The following is a 21,737-nucleotide window of genomic DNA, read 5'->3' on the forward strand; positions in this document are numbered from 1 at the left end:
GAGGGCTCTGCAGCTGCCAGGCAGGGAACGCAGCCAGGAGGAGGCGCCAAGCCAGGCGAGAATCGGGGAGCAGGAGCCCGCCCACAGCCGCTTCTAGCTCTGCTAGCCTAGGTAAGGAGCCGGCCTCTTTTCCCACCAGATTCCGGGGGGCGCTCTCTTCCCGCCGGTGCCGGAGCCGGGCGCGGGGGTCGCCACCCTCTGGGAGACTGAGGACGCCCCGCCCCGCCCCGCCCTGCCCTCGCGCTCAGTCTGGCGGTGACCGTGGTGGCCGGCACCGCCTTGGAGCCCTGAGCAAGGACAGCGCGGTGTGCGAGGAGCAGCAGGCGGGGAAGCAGGCCGCGGGCACTGAGGAGGGTCCGGGGCCCTGCAGGGGACGCTGGGGAACTGGACACAGGCGCCTGGGTGGGGAAAAGTCGCCGCGTGTAAGTGGCACTGCCAGGTTAGTCCCGGGTTTTGTTGCCACTCCTCCAGAAGATCACTGCTTGAACCGGGACAGCGGTTGTGTGGCGCCAGGAGCTGCAGGGCCACCACCCAAGTGTGAGGCCCTAGCGGGGAGCCTGGCCCGTGGCGTCCACAGACCCTGCCCCTCGGCCCCAAAGCCAGAGGTTGGAATTTGGAGGGTGGATGTGCAGAAGTCAACTGAAGCGCAGCCCCTGCCAGCCAGTGGCCAGCGTGATGCGGTGACACTCTAGTGCCACCACTGCCCCTACCCTACTCTCAAGCCTGGTGGGCTAAGGGATTTGTCTGCCCCATGGGGAGCACACCCATCACCAGGGAGAGGTAAGGGGGGAGATGTCCCAGGAGTGTAGGGCTACCGGCAGTCAGGGTCCTGTGAGAAAAGGAGGGTCTTCTAGGAGGCGCCCCTAGGCCAGAGAAGGAGAGGGTGCTCCAAGCCCGCCTTGGAAAGTTGACGCTGTCCCCGAGGTGTGGCACTGGCAACTCCCAGCCAAATCGCCAAGCACTCTGTGTGCCATCTGCCCTGCACACACGCTGCCAGACTCCGGGCTACCAACTAGAGAGGGGTGACCTGGAGGGCGACTGCCAAGAGCCTGTTCCCCTGGAAACAACCAACTCCAACCGGGGCAAGGGGTGCACGGATACCCCAATCCCCGGCCTGGAAACCATGCATAGGGAGGCCCTGGAAGGATGAGCGAGGGGGATTGGAGTGGAGTAGGTGGCCCAGGGGATCCCTGAGTGATTTAAAGGTGAATAAACTGGGAGTGGAGCCGTCCCTTTGGCGGAAAGGTTGGGTGTGGGTAGGCTTGGAGGGCGACGCCTGGCTAGACTCTCGGTTTCCATTTTGAACCTCAGTTTCCTCCCTTGTCCCAAACAATGAATACGGCAGAGCTGTTTTGATAATTAGGCCAGATATTCCTGGTGAGCATTTATTAGCCTGCCTGGTCTCTGGATTTTTTCTTTCCTGACTTTGTAAGGAAACTCTACTGCCCAATGTGTACTCTTGGGGAGTGAGTTGGGGAGGCAGGAAGACAGGACTCTCACCTTTGGCTTCAGAATCCCCTCTGGGCGCCCCCTCCCCTTAGAGTCAATTAAAGCACATAGCTGGCAACAAATCTCCTACCCAAGACAGCTGAAGAGTCCAAAACAAGACGCGCTCCTTTCCTGACCCCAGGGCCTCATCTCACCCCCAAATTAAAATCCCTTATGGTGGTCAGCTTCAGACAGAAGTCTAAATTTGATTTTTGTTCTCTGGAGTCGACCCAAAGCCCTTATGATGAAGTGTTGCTCCCCCTCCATCCCAGCCTGTGCCTCCCCCAGTGCACTGGGGGACCTTAACTGTGGTAACCTGGAATTGGGAACAAGGTTCCCCAGCAGAAAATGTGATCCTCCCCAGCAGGCTTGCCTGGCGTAGCCTCATGGACATCAGTCTTGGGGCAAGGGACTCAGGGCAGGGAGAGACTCTCACCCCAGGCTTTCACATGCTGCAGTCATTTAATGGAATGTGGTTGCCTGTCTGGGTCTCCCGGCTTTCAGGAAGGGATTTTTACCTTGTGCCACAGTGGGAGAAATTGAGGTACAAGGCCAGTGAGTGACAAAATCAGAAAGACTCTGTGACTGGGAAATGTTCCTCAGGCTCAATAAGGCCCCTGCAAGATTCAGCAGCCTTTGGGCTGCTGCAGCAGCGGACTGTTCTTGGCATGTGGCACCCTGGGTGACTTCAGCACCTTGTGGGGCAAGGGTGGGGTTTCTGGCAAAAAAATGGTGCTGTGGGGTAGGGAGATAATTATTCCTTTCCCTGGCCTTGGCAGAGTTTTGTTCTTTGATGTATGTGAGGACAAATGTCTGTAGGTAGAGGTGGGTTCCCTCTCTTCTTGATCAAGAGAGAACTCATGTGGAGGCTGCTTAGGGGATTATGGGCCATGTGTGCCTGACAGCTGGGTGGAGCATCTGGGGACTCAGCTGGCCTGTGCCCTGCTTCTACCTCCCCAGGGAGAGTCAGACCAGGCACTCTTAGTGCCCACTCATAACCAGTCCCACACTGTTTTTCACCTGGCATACCCCTGCCTGACTCCCTCAACTGAACCTCTACTGGGTCTCCCCAGGGACCCTGTGGGCCCTGGGGTAAAATTGCAGGAGGCAGGGAACCTGTTGCCCACCTCTGCCTTAAGTCGGGGTTCCTGGCCTCTGTTGGCACTTAGCAGACGAACTGTGATCCTGTCAAGGGTCAGCTCTCAGCTTAGCGTGGGGTCCTTCCTCATCTGCCACCCTACACTGGTGGAGGCTCCAGTCATGGCTGGCCTCTGGGCTGGTCCATGTCCCTTCCCAGATCCCAGGAGAGAGGCAGATGCTGAAAGAGGATCTAAATTTCTCAGCTCATCTGAGCCCTCAGCCACTACCCTGGAACACACACTCTGGTTTTCTTACCCTGAGTCCCTGCTTGCTCCTGCCCATCTGGCTATCCCAGGCAGGTGACTGGGTTTCTGCCCCATGTCTGGTTGGGCTGTGAGGGTCACTGGCAGGTCACCTTTCAGAAGGCACCGTCTGGCAGTGGGCAGATGGTCATTGTGGTCTCTCAGGTCCAGAAACAGCCTCTGCCACAGCCTGCTGGGCTCTCTCGATCACCCTGTGGGTCACCACCAACCCTGGGAGGCCTGGGAGGGCAGCTCAGAGCTCTGGGAGATGCCTCTTCCTAGCTTCTGCCCACACTGCTCCCACCGTGCCTCAGTGTCCTCTGAGGGATGGATGTGTCTTGGAGAGGGGCTCCCTCCCTCCTCTGTCCCGGGCCCCTGGTGCCTCCCTCTGACAGATGCTGACCCAGACACTCCATGAATCTTCACAGGAAGGCAGCTCCCACCACAGCCCCCAAGAAAAAGGAAAGCCAATTGGGTTGTGAGGAAGGAGGTGTAGCAGCCCTAGACACCAAGATGGGCAGGAGGAGAAGCCTCTAGAACTCTATCCTTATTAAGTGCCCACCAGGTCCTGAAACACTGCATAGGGTGGCCTAGGGCCTCAGATTCTAGTGGACAGACACCACCCCACTGCCTTCTAGGTTCTCCACACTGTGGGCATCTAAGTTCACCCTCCTGGAAAACTGCTACTAATGCCTGTCCTGGCTCATCCATCCAACTGGGATGCCCGCTGGTTTCTGGACCATGCCCCTGTGGGTCTGCCTCAGTGGTCCTCCTCTGGAGGGTAAGGGCTTCCCTGGAAGATGCCTTCATGCCTTGAAGTTCTACAGGCCAGATTGGAGCACACTGGGCCTCTTAACAGGAGTAGCAGCTTGGAGGAAGCAGACAGAGAAGAGAGGAGACACAGAGAATGCCCAGGGTTTGGGGGACATGGTGTTGATGCTTGCAGAGTCCAGTCCAGCCCAGGCAGGAGTCCCCAAAAAGCCAACACTCTCCCTCCACAGAAGGGGAAACTGAGTCTGGAGTTAGCCAGAAGGACCCATTGAAGGGGTTGGGTCAGATGGGTCTCTGTTCCTCACCTCTGTTGTGACCTTCATGTGCCAGGGTTCCCCTACTGGACTCAGCCCCAGAAGATGGACAAAAAACTGCTGGCCATGCCAGCTGTTGAACCCATTCACTTTCACTTTGTGGCCACCAACAATCCAATACTCTCCATTTCCTGGCTAGAGAACCATAAGGAAGTCTATGAAGTGCATCACATCAGGGCATCAAGGTCGGCCTGGTGGTGGAGGCATGACCTTTGACCTGGGCGAAGGTGAGTGTTGGGTCCAGAGTGGAGGGCTTTGCAGGGCAGGACCTGTGATCCAGTCCTCTCACCTGAGGATCCATCTGTAGTAGTGGCGCCAGCTGTGGAGCCTGGTCATGGAGAGCGTAGTGGAGAGTAAGCTCCCCTTTGTGTTAGCTCATTCTGACACTGCTATAAAGAACTGAGACTGAGTAATTTATGACGAAAAGAGGTTTAATTGACTCACGGTTCTACAGGCTATACAGGAAGCATGGCTGGGGAGGCTCAGGAAACTTACAATTGTGGTGGAAGGTGAAGAGGAAGCTGGCCCATCCTACATGGCTGGAGCAGGAGGAAGAGAGAGTAAAGGCGGAAGTGCCACACACCAGATCTCATGAGAACTCACTATCCCATGAATAGCAAGGGGGAAGTGAAGTTCACCCCCATGATTCAATCACTGCGCATCAGGCTCCTTCTCCAACACGTGGGGATCACGATTTGACATGAGATTTGGGTGGAGACACAGAGCAAAACCATATCAGGCAGCATCCTGCAGGCATATGCCCTGGTCATGCTGGGCGAGAGCTGCAGGCAGAGGCACGCAGTGAGGAATCTGTCCAGCCGTTGTGTGCCCCTACCCTTTGCTGTCCTCACTGTCCCATCCTACATATATGGCTGCTGCTCAGCCTGATGGTGGTGCTGGGCAGTGAGATGGAGCTCCACTGTGCGGTGTGAAGTGGCTTAGCATGTGGAGGTGAACGGTAGGAAGGTGGGCACCAATGGCATGTCCTACCTCACCATGCTCAAGGTGGATGTCACTGCTGGATGGATGCAAGGGGTGGGCAGGCTTGTTACCAGCGGAAGAGATCTGAGTTACTGGGGGGCGAGTTTGTATGGGTCTCCAGCAACTTCAATTTTTCCCTCCCCAGAAGAAAGAATTCGACTGAAGGAGCAGAAAAAGAGACCAAGGCAAGTTTCAAAGCAGGAGTGGAAGTTTATTTAAAAGGTTTTAGATCAGGAAAGAAAGGAAAGAATGCTTGGAAGAGATCCAAATGGGTGCCTGAAGGTCAAAGAGGGGGGAAAAAAGGAGCCTTTAACTTTGATCCTGGGACTAATTTATAGACTCACCTCTTTCCCCTAGGGTGGGCTTTCTGCAGGTGTGATGCCCTCCTTACCCTTGGAAATTGAGCACATGCAGTGTATTTAGGAACTTAAACGCCTGCCCATCTGAAGCTTTCTTCTTTTCTCTGGTGGAGTGTACCCAGAAGACCATACTTTGCAATTTTTGTCTGTCAGTGTGCATGCCCAGGAAGTTGCTTTTCCCTGGGGCCTGCCTTTAATTAACACTTAAATGTTAACAGGTGTAGACCATCGGGAACTGGCCTCTTCCTGGTTTTCACTGCCAATTTATCACTTTTAGTGAGGCAATGCCATAATTACCAAACCATCACCTAACATTTTTAATAGTGGGTGAGGTGGGGGCGGGCCCTCTCCTGCCCCTATCATGTCTATCTATCTACCTATAACAGGCTGGGCTGTGAGGGCTCCACTTTACTGAAATCTACCACCATTACAGAAGTTTTAAAGCAGCCAGTGAAAGACAAATTTATGATACCAGCAAGGAGACAAAATCCTCTGTAGTGAGCAGTTCCGGATATGAATTTGCTGCTGGTTTATAGCACCTTCTATAAACCACGGTCTGAAATTAGATGCAGTTCCTCCCAAAGTGAGAATATATGTGCCAGTGAATAACAATGGGAATCATTTCTGTGACTTTTGTTCCTCATAATCCTTTCAAAGACATTTCTTTCTCCCTCTGTAACTTTGTAGTCTCTGAATTCACTCACTGAGTAAAGAATTCCTTGAGTAAAGAATCCCATATATGTAACAAACATACTCTTATCTTTCTTTTTTTTTTTCTTGAGACAGAGTTTCACTCTTGTTGCTCAGGCTGGAGTGCAATGGTGCAATCTCAGCTCACTGCAACCTCCACCTCCCGAATTCAGATGATTCTCCTGCTTCAGCCTTCTGAGTAGCTGGGATTACAGGCACGCCCCACCATGCCCAGCTAATTTTTGTATTTTTAGTAGAGACGGGGTTTTGCCATGTTGACCAGGCTGGTCTTGAACTCCTGACCTCAGATGATCCACCTGCCAATGGCCTCCCAAAGTGCTGGGATTACAGGTGTTAGTCACTGTGCCTAGCCAACCTTATCTTAATGTTACTGGAAAAAGGTCTGAATCCATACCCCAAAAGAGGGTTCTTGCACTTCCCATAAGAAATAATTCAGAATCAGTTCATACAGTAAAGTGAAAGCAAGTTTATTAGAGATATAAAGAAACAAAAGAATGACTACTCCACAGACAGAGCGGTGAGATCGACTGCTTGATTGACTATACTTATAGTTGTTTCTTGATTATATGCTAAACAAAGGGTAGATTATTCATGAGTTTTTCAGGAAAGGGGAAGAAATTTTCCAGAACTGAGGTTTCTTCCCCCATTTTAGAGGCTATAGGGTAATTCCTAGATCTTGCCACGGCATCTGTGAGCTGTCATGGCACTCGTGGTAGAGTCTTTTCGCGTGCAAATAGAGTATACTAGCGTATAATGAGCAGTGAGAATGAGCATCACCATCTTGGTTTTGGTGGGTTCTGGCTGGCATTTTTATTACTATTATTATACTTTAAGTTCTAGGGTACATGTGCACAACGTGCAGTTTGGTAAATATGTATACATGTGCCATGTTGGTGTGCCGCACCCATTAACTCGTCATTTACATTAGGTATATCTCCTAATGCTATCCCTCCCCACTCCCCCTACCCCATGACAGGCCCTGGTGTGTGATGTTCCCCTTCCTGTGCCCAAGTGTTCTCATTGTTCAATTTCCACCTATGAGTGAGAACATGCGGTGTTTGGTTTTCTGTTCTTGTGGTAGTTTGCTGAGAATGATGGTTTCCAGCTGCATCCATGTCCCTACAAAGGACATGAACTCATCCTTTTTTATGGCTGCATGGTATTCCATGGTGTATATGTGCCACATTTCCAGTCTGTCATTGATGGACATTTGGGTTGGTTCCAAGTCTTTGCTATTGTGAATAGTGCCACAATAAACATACATGTGCATGTGTCTTTAGAGCAGCATGATTTATAATACTTTGGGTATATGTCCAGTAGTGGGATGGCTGGGTCAAATGGTATTTCTAGTTCTAGATCCTTGAGGAATTGCCACACTGTCTTCCATGGTTGAACTAGTTTACAGGCCCACCAACAGTATAGAGGTGTTCCTATTTCTCCACATCCTCTCCAGCATCTATTGTTTCCTGACTTTTTAATGATCGCCATTCTAACTGATGTGAGATGGTATCTCATTGTGGTTTTGATTTGCATTTCTCTGATGGCAAGTGATGATGAACATTTTTTTCACGTGTCTGTTGGCTGCATAAATGTCTTCTTTTGAGAAGTGTCTGCTCATATCCTTTGCCCACTTTTTGATGGAGTTTTTTGTTGTTGTTGTTGTTGTTGTTTGTTTGTAAATTTGTTTGAGTTCTTTATAGGTTCTGGATATTAGTCCTTTGTCAGATGAGTAGATTGCAAAAATTTTCTCCCATTCTGTAGGTTGCCTGTTCACTCTGATGGTAGCTTCTTTTGCTGTGCAGAAGCTCTTTAGTTTAATTAGATCCCATTTGTCAATTTTGGCTTTTGTTGCCATTGCTTTTGGTGTTTTAGACATGAAGTCCTTGCCCATGTCTATGCCCTGAATGATATTGCCTAGGTTTTCTTCTAGGGTTTTTATGGTTTTAGGTCTAACATTTAAGTCTCTCATCCATCTTGAATTAATTTTTGTATAAGGTGTAAGGAAGGGATCCAGCTTCAGCTTTCTACATATGGCTAGCCAGTTCTCCCAGCAGCATTTATTAAATGGGGAATCCTTTCCCCATTTCTTGTTTTTGTCAGGTTTGTCAAAGATCAGATGGTTGTAGGTGTGTGGTATTATTTCTGAGGGCTCTGTTCTGTTCCACTGGTCTATATCTCTGTTTTGGTACCAGTACCATGCTGTTTTGGTTATTGTCTGGCTGGCATTTTTTTAAACCACATCCTGTTTTATCAGCAGAGTCTTTGTGACCTGTATCTTACGCTGGCCTTCTATCTCATCCTGATAGAAGGTTAGAATGTCTAACCTCCTGGGAATGCAGCCCAGTAGATCTCAGCCTTATTTCACCCAGCTGCTATTTAAGATGGAGTCGCTTTGATTTTGAAGCAGAATATCTCTCTGACACCTTCACAGGTGGAAACTGGAGTGCACGGGTGCCAGCAGGGACAAACTCCACTCACTCAACCCACTGTGCTCCACCACTTGTGGGATGGGGAGCATGCAGGTAAGTGGGTACAGGAGCTGAGACAAACACTTTTGGACCCTGGCAGGAGCAAACTCTGTACGGGCCCCATGGCAACATCTGGCAGGTGCTCATGACTTCTGAAACCCCAGAAGGACTGTTAACAGTGCCCTTTTAGCTTTGCTGTCCATGGACAGCTTAAGTGTTAACAGCTCAATGGAGGGTCAGTGTGATAGCCTTTTGCATCCATACTCATGGCACCTGAGTTCTTGTCTGGCATCCAGGAGGAATGAGGTTGCAAGAACAAATTGAAGATGGTAAATGTGAGGTATTTTATTGCCGATCAAAGTGGCTCTCAGCTGGAAGGGGAGCAGAAAAGGATATTGAGTAAGATTATGTTCCCCTGAAGTCTGGTCATCCCTGGCCAGACTTTTCTCTGAAATTATTCCATCATGCTTTCTCTGTGAAGTCAAGCTCCTTCTCTCTAATGTCCAACCATAGTCTCCAATGTCCAGCTGCTTCTCCTCTCTTTGCTGGCTGAGCCTGGGGTTTTTATGGGCACAAGAAGGGGAGTGGGATGGGACATGGGTGGTTTTGGAAAAGGCAACATTCAAGCGGGAAAACAGAGATGTAAATTTTTAACTTTGAGCAGTGTTATCAGGCTTTTTGGCATGAAGGTGGGGCCCTAACCAGAGATCGGCCCTCCCAGAATTTCTCTGCCTCCCGTCCCTACTGTTTGAATGCCTCTGACATTAAGATCCACTATAACATTATGGGAAAAGTCTATTGGAATTGTAGTTAATGAGAAATGGAAGAATTAGGATGGGCTGTTCTGAAAGGTGTAGCATTAGTTACATTTGTGTTTACAAGTTTTTTATTAACCTATATTTGTTACTTATGAATATATATCATGTTTTATTCTGTCTAGTTTAAACATATACACTGGATAATAAAAGTGGTGCCCACTGTGAAAGAAAAATAAACCTCTGGACCCCCAAAACACTAAGCCAATGGAAAAGTCAAGCTGAAAACTGTGTCAGGCAAACCTGCCTCCCATTTTATTTCTAAATAAGATAGCTACAAATATAGAAAGCTACATATTTTCCTCACAATTTGCCCATAAGGAAATTCCTTGGAATAAAGGGCAGACAGAACTCAAAGTCATCCCTCTGAGGCTCACCTGAGACAAATGCATATTTGATTGCTTCTTCTGCCCTATTGTTTATGTAAAAATGCAGATTCACTGAGGCAGAATAAATTTTATATTCAGTGATGGGCTTATCAAGGACTCAAAATAATGTAATCTTTTGTCTTTTATCTACTTATGACCTGGAAGCCCCCAACTCCAGTTGTCTCACCTTACCAGATCGAACCAATGTACATCTTACACATATTGATTAATGTCTCATGTCTTCCTAAAATGTATGAAAGCAAGCTGTACCTCGATCACCTTGTTCATGTCATCAGGACCTTCTGAGGCTGTGTCACAGGCATGTCTTTAACCCTGGCAAAATAAACTTTTTAAATTGATTGAGACCTGTCTTAGGTACCTTTTAGTTTACACAGCCAAGACCCTGCTAGCTGGCCACTACTGCACCCAGCTGATGCATCATCATTGCATGGGCTCTGGTTTCTTGAAAACAATTGTTTTATTTGGGTAGCAGGTGGGCCGATGTGTACCTGAGACTGTGGCACTGTGCTTTAGGTGATATGGGATGTTCCAAACGCCAACTTCCAGCCAGTCTATCCTGTGACTGTTTAAAATTCTTTAGCGTAGTGTGAAAATGAGAATAAACAGCTCCTGAATGCTAACAATGGCTGTCAGTAGTACATTTAGGGTGATCTAAGGTAGCCATGCAGAAGTTCTGGGTCCTTTTGTGGCTCTTCTCTCAGCGGCTGGTGGAGTGGTTTTCTTGGTCTTGTGATCCAGGTTGTATGTATGTAAGGGGAGTTGAGGGCAGGGTGGGGAAAAGAGAAGAGATCCAGATTCCTAGAGGAAATAGGCATGTAGACCAATGGAACAGAATAGCAAAACCAGATATAAAGCCAAATACTGTCAGCTAACTGATCTTTGACAAAGTAAACAAAAACATGAAGTGGGGAAAGGACACCCTATTAAAAAATTGTGCTCGGATAACTGGCAAGCCACATGTAGTAGAATAAAACTGAATTTTCATCTCTCACCTTACACAAAAACTAACTTAAGGCTGGGCGCGGTGGCACATGCCTATAATCTTAACACTTTGAAAGACGGAGGTGGTTAGGTCACTTGAGGTCAGGAGTTCTAGACCAGCCTGGCCAACATGGAGAGACCCTGTCTCTACTAAAAATACAAAAATTAGTTGGGCGTGATGGTGGGCACTTGTAACTCCAGCTACTCAGGAGACTGAGGCAGGGAGAAGTGCTTGAACCCGGGACGGGGAGGTTGCAGTTAGCCAAGATCACACCACTGCACTCCAGCCTGGGCGACACAGTAAGACTCCATCTGAAGAAAATAAAAATACAAAAATTAGCTGGGTGTGGTGGCACATGCTTGTAATCCCAACTACTCAGGAGACTGAGTCATGAGAATCTCTTGAACCCTTGAGACAGAGGCTGCAGTGAGCTGAGATCCTGCCACTGCACTCCAGCCTGGGTGACGGAACAAGACTCTGTCTAAAAAAAAGTATATATAAAAAAATCAACTCAAGATGGATTGCAGACTTTAATGCCTGAAACTATACAAATTTTAGAAGATAATACAGAAAAAACTCTTCTAGACATTGGCTTAGGCAAAGAGTTTATGACCAAGTTCCCAAAACCAAATGCAACAAAAAAAAGATAAATAAATATGACTTAATTAAACTAAAAAGCACAGTAAAAGAAATAATCTGAAGATTAAACAGACAACCCACAGAGAGGGAAAAAAATATTCACAAACTATCCATCCAACAAAGGACTAATATCCAGAATCTGCAAGAAACTCAAACAAATCTGCAAGAAAAAAACAAATAATCTCATTAAAAAGTGGGCTAAGCACATAAATAAATAATTCTCAAAAGAAGATATACAAATGGCCAAAAATGTATGAAAAAATGCTCAACATTACTAATTATCAGGGAAATACAAATCAAAATCACAATGTGGGCCAGGCGTGGCGGCTCACGCCTGTAATCCCAGTACTTTGAGGGGCCGAGGCGGGTGGATCACGAAGTCAGGAGATGGAGACCAGCCTAGCTCACACAGTGAAACCCTGTCTCTACTAAAAATACCAAAGAATACCCGGGCGTGGTGGCACGCACCTGTACTCCCAGTTATTCGGGAGCCTGAAGCAGGAGAATCACTTGAACCTGGGAGGCGGAGGTAGCAGTGAGCTGAGATTGTACCACTGCACTCTAGACTTGGGTACAGAGTGAGGCTCCATCTCAAAAAACAAAACAAAACAAAAACGAAAAACAAACAGAAAAAATACACCATGTGATACCACCTTACTCCTGCAAGAATGGCTATGACTAAAAAATCAGGCTGGGTTTAGTGGCTCACACTTGTAATCCCAGGACTTTGGGAGGCCGAGGCAGGCAGATCACCTGAGGCCAGGAGTTTGAGACCAGCCTGGCCAACATGGTGAAATCCCATCTCTACTAAAAATACAAAAATTAGCCGGGTGATGTGGCGTGCACCTGTAGTCCCAGCTACTTGGGAGGCTGAGGCAGGAGAATTGCTTGAACCTGGGAGGCAGAAGTTGCAGTGAGCTGAGATCTTGCCACTGAACTCCAGCCTGGGTGACAGAACGAGACTCCATCTCAATATATATGCTATATATATTATATATGTATTTTTATATAATAAAAAACAACGTTGGTGTAGATGTGATGAAAGAGAACACTTTTCCACTGCTGATGTGAATGTTAACTGGTGCAATAAATACGGAGAACAGTATGGCGATTCCTAAAAGAACTAAAAGTTGAACTACCATTTGATCCAGCAATCTCAGTACTGGTTATCTACACAGAGGAAAATAAGTCATCACATGAAAAAGACACTTGCACACACATGTTTATAACAGTGCAATTTGCAATAGTAAAAATATGGAAACAGTCTAAATGCCCGTCAACCGAGTGGATAAAGAAAATAGGATATATATACACACCATGGACTACTACCCAGCCATTAAAAGGAACAAAATAATGGCATTCACAGCAATCTGGATAAAGTTGGAGATCATTATTCTAAGTGAAGTAACTCAGGAATGGAAAACCAAGCATCATTATGTTGTCACGTTTTAGTGGGGGCTAAACTATGAGGATGCAAAGGCATAAGAATTATGTAACATAATGGATTCTGGAAACTTGGCAGAAAGGGTGAGGGGTAGTGAGGGGTAAAAGACTACACGTTGGGTACAGTGTACACTGCTGAGGAGATGATGCACCAAAATCTCACAAATCACCACTAAAGAACTTATTCGTGTAACCAAACACCACCTCTATTGAAATAATAATGATAAAAACAAAAAACACCAACAACTCCCTAAGTTTAAGTTTATATGCTTTGGCCAGTTTTTTTTTTCTCCAGAAAGGATCTCCCTGTCACCCAGGATAGAGTGTAGTGGCTTGACAACAGCTTGCTGCAGCCTCAGGCTTCCGGGCTCAGTCAATTCTCCTTCCTCAGCCTCCTAAATAGTTGGTATTACAGGTGCAGGCCACCATGCCCACATAATTTTTGTATCATGTGTAGACATAGGGTTTTGCCATGTTGCTCAGGCTGGTCTCACATTCCTGGGCTAAACAGTTTTTGTGTCTTGGCTTTTTAAAGTGCTGGGATTGCAAGCATGAGCTACCGTAATGCCTGACTAGAATCTTATTTTTATATGACATAGAAAAATTAAATATATTTAGATCTGTTACTTAACAGAAAATTTGAGAAAACATTTTTATTAAAATACAAAATGGTTTTTATCTAAAAATACTGATATAAAACAGTTCAAAATTACTTCCTAGAAATTTCACTACAAATTTGGTTGCTCGTTAAGGTAATTAATATGTATAATTAAAACTATTAGATTTAAGGAATAACAATTTGATATAGAGAGTGTATAAACAAAAACAAAACATGCTTTCATCAAGAAAGTCAGAAACATTTTGTCTAGTTTGAAATTACTTAAAGGTTGTCTAAAATTGAAAAAATAAGACATATGCAGATTAAAATATTAGAAGTTAAAAAATTAATTATAAGAGATTATAAAATACATACAGAAATCTAGAGTGGACAAAAATAATAGATTTTATGGATTTATTTTTAAAGTTTCACCAAAATTAACTTTAGTATTGATAATACACTAATACAAAAGTAAAAGCTGATTTTTCTTTTGAACAAAATTTTATGTATTATTATTAATACGACACAGTAATGTATTTTTGTTTATCTTTTGAATAAATTTTAAAAGAGAGGTAGAATTTTTCTCATACTGCCTTTTTTCAGGTTTTTGGATTGAAAAATTTAATCTCCTGTATCAAACAGTAACATGTTTTGTTTTTAAAAATCTTTTAATTATCACTTTGGCTAAATGAATGACTATTATTTTATGGTGACCTGTGATCCTATTTTGGTCAAGTATTTTAACCCTCTGACATATTTGACAGTCTTTCTAAAATCAAATTTCAGCTTAAAAATTGTCTTTTTTTGGCCGGGCATGGTGGCTCATGCCTGTAATCCCAGCACTTTGGAAGGCTGAGACAGGTGGATCTACTGAGGTCAGGAGTTTGAGACCAGCCTGGGCAACATGGTGAAACCCCATCTCTACTAAAAATACAAAAAATTAGCTGGTCATGGTGACAGACACCTGTAATCCCAGCTACTCAGGAGGCTAGGGCAGGAGAATCGCTTGAACCTAGCAGGCCAAGGTTGCAGTGAGCCAAGATGGCGCCACTGCACTCCAGTCTTGGCAACAAGAGTGAAACTTTGAAAAAAAAAAAACTGTCTTTTTTTTTTGACAGAGTCTTGCTCTGTTGCCCAGGCTGGAGTGCAGTGGCCTGATCTCAGCTCACTGCAGCCTCCACCTCCCGGGTTTAAGAGATTCTCCTGCCTCAGCCTCCCGAGTAGTTGGGATTACAGACGTGTGCCACCGTGACCGGTTAATTTTTGTATTTTTAGTAGAGACAGGGTTTCACCATGTTGGCCAGGCCAGTCTTGAACTTCTGACCTCAAGTGATCCGCTGAACTCGGCCTCCCCACGTACTGGGATTACAGGCATGAGCCATGATGCCCGACCTTAAAATTACTGGTTTTTGACCCCTAACTTTTGGTTGCTACGGAGAGCCAATGCAACATCCAAAAGAGTGATAAACAGGGTTATTTGATACGTTAAATCGCATGGGAAGCATTGTCAAATTAAAAATGATGTTTGGGCCAGGCACGGGGGCTCACACCTATAATCCCAGCACTTTGGGAGGCCGAGGCAGGTGGATCACAAGGTCAGGAGTTCGCGACCAGCCTGGCCAACATGGTGAAACCCCATCTCTACTAAAGATAACAAAAAAGTTACCTGGACATGGTGGCACACGCCTGTAATCCCAGCTACTTGGGAGGCTGAGCCAGGAGAATCACTTGAACCCAGAAGGTAGAAGTTGCAGTGAGCCGAGATCACACCATTGCACTCCAGCCTGGGTGATAGGGTGAGACTCCATCTCAAAAAAAAAAAAAAAAAAAAAGATGTTTGACCTCCTTCAACTTATATTTTAATGAATATGTTATTAATATTTATTTCAAAATTTTATAGAATTTCTAAAAATCTAATATCTATCTGTTTATATGCTATTAGTCATAATTATGTTTATTATGAAAAAATATTGTAGGCAACAGATATAATCAATTTTTTGTTTTTTCATAATCATTTAAGTAATTTTCAGTTAATGGTTTAATTCCTATTTAGTTTCTAAAAACCTCAAAAGCACACAAAATCCTAGAGTATTGTGTCTTTAGGAGGTTCATGAAAAGATGGAAAGTGACCAGACAAGTTGAGTCCTGTTTCTGATAATTTTAGGATCATAATTGAATATCAGGAAAATACTTTGCCACATTTTTATGCTAAATCAGCAAGTACTGAAATTTTTCAGATGTGCTCTTTAAATAAACTCCGTGGTCCAAGTAAAATTACCTATGAGAACCACTCAGTTATCAGTGCTAGGCACATAAATTGGAGAAAAAGTTCTGGTATGTAAGATGACATAATTTTTTTTTTTTTACATGGAGTCTCACTTTGTCACCAGGCTGGAGTACAGTGGCATGATCTCAGGTCACTGCAACCCCTGCCTCCCAGGTTCAAGCGATTCTTCTGCCTCAGCCTCCCTAGTAGCTGGGACTACAGGCACATGCCACCATGCCCAGCTAATTTTTGTATTTTTAGTAGAGATGGGGTTTCACCATGTTGGCCAGGGTGATCTCGATCTCTTGACCTTGTGATCTGCCCACCTCAGCCTCCCAAAGTGCTGGGATTACAGGTGTGAGCCACTGTGCCCGGTCAAGATGACATAAATTTAATGTTAAGTGTGGACTATTGGAGAGCCTAGGCAGCCACTTATTCATTCCTGAGTTCTTAAAGCTTCCATTATTAAAAGCTCTGCATTCTATTGCTCATCACAGAAAAGATCAAATAATCCAAACTAAATATAAATTAAACGTGTGTGTGTGTGTGTATAGTGCCTAAATTACTTAAATAGTTTAAGACCAATTTTAAGTAGACAATCAAAACTTCATGCACATTTCTGCTACCTGATGGGTTATTCAAACATTTATACATAATTTGTATTCAACTGTCCTGGGTTTTTGTTTTTTGTTTTTTGTTTGTTTTGAGACAGAGTCTTGCTCTGTCACCCAGGTTAGAGTGCAGTGGTGAGATCTCGGCTCACTGCAACCTCCACCTCCCAGGTTCAAGCGATTCTCTTGCCTCAGCCTCCCGAGTACCTGGGAATACAGGTGCCCGCCACTATGCCTGGCTAATTTTTGTATTTTTAGTAGAAACAGGGTTTCACCATATTGACCAGGCTGATCTCAAACTCCTGATCTCGTGATCCGCCCGCCTCGGCCTCCCAGAGTGCTGGGATTACAGGCGTGAGCCACCACCTCTAGGCTTAATTTTTTTGTTTTTTAATGCATGTTTTCTGGTAGTATAAAAGCTTTCTCATGTAAGAAGGCTGACATTCTAATCATACCTAAAATGATATTAGAAAATGTGTTTTCCTCATGGGACATTTCTGAAAAACTCTCCAATAATAAAACACTTATTTTGCTAGACAAGTTGTAAAACTGTTAAAAAAGTTATTATAGGCACAATACTATTGAGCAAAGCTAACTAAAATGACTGGATTGCTTTTGTAATTCCAGATTGATGACAATCAGATCCACTTAGAGAGGAAAAAATGTGTTGACCATTATAGAATAGTCATTGGAAGGCCTATGCGCCTTATAATATAATCTCATGTATCTTCTGGTACTGAAGTCTAATATGACTAAATGCAGCAAGGCCTTAATGCATTATGGCAAAGCATATTTTCACCAAGTAAAGAAAGCTTTTTCTTTTTGAGGCAGTCTCACTCTGTCGCCCAGGGTGCAGTGGCATGATCTCTGCTAACTGCAACCTCTGCCTCCCAGGTTCAAGCAATTCTCATCCCTCAGCTTTGGGAGTAGCTGGGATTACAGTTGTGTGACACCACACCTGGCTATTTTTCTGTATTTTTTGTAGAGACCAGGGTTTTATCATGTTGGCCAGGATAAGCCAATTTCAATCTCCTGATCTCAAGTGGTCTGCCCACCTCAGCCTCCCAAAGTGCTGGGATTAAAGACATGAGCCACTGTGCTTGGACAAGAAAGCTTTTAATAGTCTACTGACTGAGGGCAATAAAATCTTTTATAATCTAGAACCAAGAGATTAAGTCTGCTTCTCAGCTACAGTGCGGCATGACTTTGGGACCTTGTGCCTTGGTTCATAATCTTACAACTCAGAAGGGTCCCTCCAAACTCTTGCAATTGTATACCCATTGGAAATCTTAAGGTAAAGCTAACAAGAAAAATATCTCCTCAAAAGCAAATGGCAACCTTGATGTAGATAGCCTTTCACACAAGACCAAAAATCAAGGTATCTCTGCTATCATGACACTCATCATTCACAGTTTTTTTCTTATGGCTTTACACACAACAAAAAATTTTTAAAAGACCTCTTGTGTGCACTCACGTGAGATATACATTTATATGTAGAGAATTTTGCAGTCAACCTTATATATGAACAAACTTATGCCTTGGTAGATAAATGATGAAGGGCCAATGTGGTTGAAAAATTCTAATGAGACATTTGTTTTCTGATAATATCAGAAGCAGAATATAGGTCCACTGCTTTTAACCTACTTCATAAGTTAAAGATAATTTATTCAGAATAAGTTAAAGAGCATTGCCAGGAGGCCATTGCTATTCTAAATAAGCATCATTTGTTTGGTCTTTTTCTTTCATGGTTTAGAGTAAATCAGGCAATAGTCAGGCATTTATTCTTCATAATAGTCTCAAGAGCAGATTCTACTGTAAAGGCTGTGGTTACACAATGGACTTTAAATTTTTTACTAAAGTTGTGCTAAATAATAGAATTTCTTTAGATTACTTACTGGATAAACAGAAAAGTATTGTGTAGTTGCTAAGACGTGTACTTGCACATGGAGAAATACACCAGGTATTACAAAGATTTCATTATGGGGTTTAAGAAACAGGCTGGGCTGGGCACAGTGGCTCACACCTGTAATCCCAGCACTTTGGGAGGCCAAGACGGGTGGATCACGAGGTCAGGAGATCGAGACCATCCTGGCTAACATGGTGAAACTCCATTTCTACTAAAAATACAAAAAAATAGCCGGGCGTGGTGGCACATGCCTGTAGTACCAGGTACTCGGGAGGTTGAGGCAGGAGGATCACTTGAACCCGGGAGGCGGAGGTTGCAGTGAGCCGAGATCGTACCACTGCACTCCAGCTTGGGCGACAGAGCGAGACTCCATTTCAAAAAAAAAAAAGAAAAAAGAAAAAAAGAAACAGACTCCTTGGTTGAAATGAGTAGACCACTTATTTAGCTGATTATTTGATCTATTTAAGTTTAGTTGGTTTGTTCATGGGGACTCTGGTTAAAAAGCATACTTCAAACTCTTGGTGTTATCCTCCCAACAGTCAAAATAGTAGTCTCCCTACTGCACTGTATTCTCTCAAAAGTTATAAATGTTTGCATGCAGTCATCTCTAGAATGTCAAATGACCTCTCTTTAATGGGAATGATGAAAACTCAAAGACATATGTGACCATGAGGACACCATAACCTATGAATGATATGATAAGGACAAAAACCCAAAATAATGGAAACTGAGAGAGGCACTAAGGCCCAATGTTTTGGTCACACTCTGACCTATGTGAAAACTTAACCAAAATGGGGGAATTTTTAAAAGAAATTATTGGAGGCTATCATTCTGGACTGAACTTATGCACTAGGTCCAAACAGACCAAACCAAACCAAACCAAAATGGAGTCACTCATGCTAAATATGACATACTCAAACTAAAAATTTAAGAAAATAGGTAGATGCTAAAACAGGCCAGGCTTTGTTTTTATTCTGTAAGAAGCAAATTTTAATGTACGGAGGTCCCCCTACTGTAATTCTTAAAAATATTAATATCCTCAAGTCCTGGTTTCCACTTTATAAAACTCACAGTTCTGCTATTTCACAATGAGATTTGAGACTAAATAAGTATATTTTTGATGATGGCAGAATATAATGTATCAAGTTGTGGTTTATCTCTCACAATTGAGAAGATAACCAAAAGCAAGAAATTGTTAAATTAGTTATAGCCCGAAGCTGTCCCTCCCCTTTCATGTTTAATTTTGGTCAATAGGTTTTTTTCTTTCTGTACATAGTAAACTGAAACCTAACTGTAACCCATTCCTGTACTAACCACTGTGATTTTCCCAATAAAAGGATATCAAATCTTCAAACCATGTTCAAATACGGCAAATCCCAAACTGTAAATCTGGCTGTTTCTGTACCTCACTTTCATTTTCTGTATGTCACTTTGCTTTTTCTGTTCATTAGTCTTTCTTTACCATGTGGCTGTGCTGGAGTTTCTCTGAGCCTACTCTGGCTCCACAGGCTGCCTGATTTGTGAATCATTCTTTGTTCAATTAAACTCTGTAACATTTCATTTCTCTAGAGTTTTTTTTTTTAATTTTCAATATTTTTCTATGATAAAAAATAAGTAATGTGTGGTTTGGCTTTGATTTTCTCAACTCGTCCTTCAGCTATTTTTTCCAAATTATTCTATGCCCTTTTCAAATGCTCCTGCAATTTCTTTCTTCTTCTTCTTTTTTTTTTTTTTTTTTTGAGACAGGGTCTGACACTATAACCCAGGCTAGAGGGCAGTGGTGTAACCAATCATGGATTACTGCAGCCTTGACCTTCTAGGCTCAAGTAATACTCCTACCTCTGCTATCTGAGGAGCTGGAACTACAGGCATGCCTGGATAATTTAAAAAAAAAAAATTATGGAGACAGGATCTTACTATGTTGCCCAGGCTGCACTTGAGCTCCTGAGTGCAAGTGATTCTCCCATCTCAGACTGCCAAAGTGCTAGGATTACAGGTGTGAACCACCGTGTGTTTCTGCAATTTCTTAAGATTATTTATTTATTTATTTATTTATTTTGAGATAGAGTCTCACTATGTCACCCAGGCTGGAGTGCAGTGGCGTGATCTCAGCTCACTGCAACGTCTGCCTCCCAGGTTCAAGAGGTTCTCCTGCCTCAGCCTCCCAACTAGCTGGGACTACAGATACCCACCACCACACCCAGCTAAATTTTTTTGTATTTTCAGTAGAGACAGGGTTTTACCATGTTGGCGAGGCTGGTCTTGAACTCCTGACCTTGTGATCCGCCTGCCTTGGCCTCCCAAAGTGCTGGGATTACAAGCGTGAACCACCATGCCCAGCCATTTTAAAATTATTCTAATAATAAGCAGTACTATATGGGCACAAATCTAAAATAAATCTGACTTCTGTTTTAGAAGTGTCACTCTCCAGGATTTCAAGCGTCACACAGAGTTGATCCTGAGTCCCAGCCCAGCCACTGTGGGTCTTTGGACAATTTTTTGATGTGGAACAGTTCTATAAACTACATACGCACAAAACGGCAGAATGATGCTGATTGCAAAAATGGTAGCAATGTTTTTATCCCTCCTGTATCCATGCCCATTGCCAGGTGCTTTTACAGCTGTTCCCATTGAGACTCAGAACCTGTTTTCCAGTCCCTGGATCTGGCTGGCCTTATTTGCTCGGGGCAGTGGAAACCAGTGAACATGACAGTGTGCTAGTTTGAGGCGTAGGCTCAAAAGTTCTTGAATGCTTCTGTTTTTCTTTCAGAATGCTGCCATTTCCATGAAAAAAAGCCCATGTAAGCCAGACAAGATACCATGGGGAGGAGAAGCAAGTTGCCTCTGTTGACAGCCCCAGAAGCAGAAGCTCACTCCCAGAAGCATAGCTCCTTAGTCAACAAGCAGCTGATAATACATGTCTGAAGGAGCTCAGTTGAGACTAGAAGAATGGTCCCACTGAGCCCAGTCTAAAAGCCTGACCATCTCAATTATGATGCTAATAAGCTTTGGATGGTTTGTTACACTATAACAGCTAACTAATACATGCACCCAGTGCAGATAAGATGCCAGGCTTTAATGACAGATTGATTACTAGTTACCTTCTAATTTAGTTACCCTAAAAGTACTAAGTTTTTCCCCCCTGATTTAAAGTTGAATGTCTTGTAAGATAATGTTGAAAAATGCAGAAATACATGTGGACATATACATGTGATTGGTGGTTATACTCACACAGCACCACCACATACAACAGGAGAAAACAGAAAAACCACAGCCTGACCATTAGGGCCAAGGCCAAACAGCAAAATGAGTTTGCCTTTTTCTATTTTCTCTGTTTCTAAACATTGGAGGTCTATACTATGTACAGATCTAAAGACATAGAGTTTTCTTCTCCTGTGACCTCATCATTCTTTGTTCACTGTCTAATCTCTTGAAGAAAGGTGAGCAACTGGTGGCCAGCAGTGCTTGTAACCTCAGTACCTGAGGTAATTTTATTCCTGCTGTCCTTTGCTCTTTTTATGGCCAGTATCTGTTTCATCCTTGGAACTGAAGAGAGATGTTGGTAGGGAGAGGCTCTTGCCTCACCTTTGGCAGAAAAGGGATGTTCAGGCCCT

At 44.2% G+C, this 21,737-nt stretch overlaps 1 long non-coding RNA gene across 1 annotated transcript; it reads left to right on the forward strand.

Moving 5' to 3' along the window:
* Positions 1-57: 57 nt before the first annotated feature.
* Positions 58-20,954, forward strand: LOC144339832 (uncharacterized). The gene is made up of 3 exons (XR_013415260.1): positions 58-111; positions 8,438-8,528; positions 20,894-20,954. It is a non-coding gene; the product is annotated as an uncharacterized LOC144339832 (long non-coding RNA).
* The last annotated feature ends 783 nt before the right edge of the window (positions 20,955-21,737 follow it).

This window comes from Macaca mulatta, chromosome 3, assembly GCF_049350105.2.
Source record: "Macaca mulatta isolate MMU2019108-1 chromosome 3, T2T-MMU8v2.0, whole genome shotgun sequence".
NCBI lineage: Eukaryota > Metazoa > Chordata > Mammalia > Primates > Cercopithecidae > Macaca > Macaca mulatta.